Here is a 3,291-nt window from a genome sequence, read left to right as displayed (position 1 = left end):
AGGTACAGCCCGGGTGGTTTAGCGTTGACTACATCTAATGATTCAGCCTCTGCACTGGTCAAGGTTTATCATCTCCTGTGTGTCTCTGAGGTTTATGTGTACTATGGAAGCATCCGTGGGTTACAGATAGAACCTGTTACATACTACATGTGAGCTCTGCAGCTGCTCTCTTCATATGAAGTATTGGTGCTTTAAGATAACCTACCTGTGCTCTTGTCAGCCTCATGGAAAGACTCAAATTAAGGACACACAAAATATACCGGCCCCTTTCACATTGTCTACCATATGTTGATCGTACCGAACAATGTCTCTGGTGGTTCAGTGGTAGAATTCTCGCCTGCCACGCGGGAGGCCCGGGTTCGATTCCCGGCCAATGCAGCGAATATTTTGCTGAATTTTAGAGTGATTATTTATTTACTATTATATGAAGTAGTGGAATTGTCTTAGAATTGAAATATAAAGTTGTGCTAAACGATTTTTAAATATTCATTCCAGGTTTGCTGTTTCTTTAAAAGGGTTATTCGCTGCGAGGAATAATCCCCTCAAAGCAGCTTTCGGAGTTTTTTCGAAAATTCCAAGCTCCAAGCCACGTGCCGGTTTTAATGTGTAAAGCACAGCCAGCAACCTCGCTGATTATTCTTTCCCTAGACCCCGTCTCTTACTGAGATGACTGAACTCATTTTAGAAAGAAAAGTAATAAACTCACGAAGGTTTGTGTAAACGCGGGATGACTCCGCAAACGTGCTTAGACGTATACAGGACCCAAGGGAGTGACCCACCGAGAGATCTCACTCGAGTGTTAATGTAAATATATAGGCGCGCAGATAAGCACTCATTCTCCCAGAGTACCTGTCTGCTGCCGAGGAGTGCTGGTACTCACATATTCAAGTCACTGGAGCAATGCTGGGAATCGTAGTACTATCCACTTGGAAGAACTGGAGCAGTGCTGGGAAGTGCTGGTACTGTCCAATTTAATGCCAAGTGCTCAGAAGTGCTGTACTCTCCTATTAAAAGCACTATAGTAGTGCTGAGAAGTGCAGGCACTATCCAATTAAAAGAGCACATCGTTTCCTACTGAATGTTTCTAGGTTCCTTTCATCGACTTTGCCTCCTCCACTCTCCTAGAAGTGTGCGAGGTTTGCTTTTCATTCTTCGTTTAAGGCATTTTTTAAAAAACATTTCGCTTCGGTGCCCTAAAGACGAGGAGTTACATTTCAGCGAATCAGCGAGCAGAGGTGACGAGGGTTGAAGGGGTCACTTGGAATCCCTTCTGCTTCATCTCCAGGAGTTCCATGCGCGCGGCGACCTCTGAATCCTCATAGTTAAGATTCTCCGTTTTGTGATGCCGTGGTATATTGAAGATAGGAGCTATGGGTATATTATTGAAATCTATGAAAATTATGAAATATAAAATCAAATCAATAAAAAGCTCTTGCGATCAAAAGCAAGAATTATCAAAATCTAAGAAATTAATTCCAAAAACGATACGCCCAACGTGGGGCTCGAACCCACGACCCTGAGATTAAGAGTCTCATGCTCTACCGACTGAGCTAGCCGGGCTGATGCATTTTCACACCAGTGATGCACGTCCTCTGAAAGTGAGATTTGGTGCACATTTGCTTGATTTGCCCAGCAGATTCTTGCTGCTGTCTCTTTCCCTTGGTTGTCAGGTTTACCTTTTCTCCATATCCCAATGACCCACATAGAGCGCTAAAGGTCACGCAGCGTGTGACACCTGGGTCTGAGATTTGGCTGCTTGGACTTTCCACCTGTCCTCGTCTGTTTTTCCGTGTTGCCTCTGCATACACAGAATCACTTTTTTCAATACTCAGTTTTTTAGGTCGAGCCTGGTCAGCGCATGCTCTGCTCGGAGTCCCTTGCTCTATTGGAGTATGCACCTGAAGCCCCGCCCTCTCTCCTCCCATATTTGTCATTAGCTTGTGTCATTCATTTCCCTTCCTAAATGCTGGCTTCTGATTCGTAAATAGGCTTGTTAGTCCCTCAATAGTACCGCCTTGTCTTCATATGTAACCTCCCATGAGGACTAGCCCTTTTATTTCTGTTGTTGTTTGGTACATGGTGTTATTTAGTCTGTAAGCACGATTTTCTTTAAAGAGTTTCTCTTACTTTAGGTACGACATGTGTTCCTGCAACATTCAATTCAGCGTGCCATGCGTGCATTCCTTGGGTGCTTTTACCAAAAAAAAAATGTATTTGTCAACTTGACAAACAAATGCTTTTTTTGGTAAAAGCACCTTAGACCGCGCTTTTACTTTAATAAGTGCAGCAGACCGTTCTTTAGACACTGCTCGTCTAAAGAAAGGGGCGTGACCTCTATTAATGTGAAAGCACACGCAGCATGGATCGCTTTTAAACAACTATCGTTTGCAATCATGGGCGTCCGCAGAAATTTTTCCAGGGGGGGGCAAAATGTTAACGTCATCACCATCCTCCGACATGCTGTGTGCCAGGTGGGGCACAAGAAACACTGGGGCGCAGAACTAGGATAGACTCAATTAAATGCCAGGAATCCAGGACATGTGACAGACCCTGCCACAGGCCAACAAACACCACCTGTAGGGAAAACGCAAAACTTTTTGACAAGGTACTTTATTTCTGTCTGCTAGGTGTGCAGACTTCCGGGTCCTCAATCCAACACCAATCAAGGCTGTCTTCAGCACGATTCGATTTTTATCAGAATGCTTTAAAACAGCCTATGATTAAAGCACCAGATTAAATATACTGTATGCACAGTGTATGTTAGGGATTATTTGTAGCACACATATTTACCAATATTGGCTTCTTGGTGCTATAATTCATGATAACTTTTATCCAAAGTTAAAGCACAACTTCAAAGTTAGTAATAAATAATGCAGCAATCACACACGCTAGTGATTCGCCAATGGGTGCTCCCTTTACTCGAATTCCCCGGGCATTGCTAAATTTTACACACATTCAATTATTTATACAAAATAAAAAGTAAAGGTCCAAATGTTAGCTATATTTTTTAAAAGAAACTCAGAGTCCCTCTACGTGTAGTCAATGTCAAACAGACAACGTGCGCACGTTTAGGGATACAATAATGGCCAGCTCCCTTATGCGGAAGCCCGGCACCGTAAATGTGTGGCACATGCGGCACCCACAGCGACGGCACATCACAGGTCCAGGCTGCTGAGTCTTACACAGTGGTCGAAGTGGGGGAAATAAAGTAGGGGAACAGTGGGCGAAGAATCAGAGGGCGGGAATAACCCAAGGATTGGATCTGTGGGTGGAACCAGAGGTGTGGCCAGA

General features: G+C 44.0%; 1 non-coding gene across 1 annotated transcript; it reads left to right on the top strand.

The window, feature by feature from the left end:
* Nucleotides 1-307: 307 nt before the first annotated feature.
* TRNAG-GCC (transfer RNA glycine (anticodon GCC)) lies at nucleotides 308-378 on the top strand. Its single transcript has one exon. It is a non-coding gene; the product is annotated as a tRNA-Gly (tRNA).
* The last annotated feature ends 2,913 nt before the right edge of the window (nucleotides 379-3,291 follow it).

Source organism: Lissotriton vulgaris, chromosome 12 (assembly GCF_964263255.1).
Source record: "Lissotriton vulgaris chromosome 12, aLisVul1.2, whole genome shotgun sequence".
Lineage (NCBI taxonomy): Eukaryota > Metazoa > Chordata > Amphibia > Caudata > Salamandridae > Lissotriton > Lissotriton vulgaris.
The sequence above is the reverse complement of the archived record's forward strand: the minus strand, read 5'-3'. Positions and strand labels throughout refer to the sequence as shown.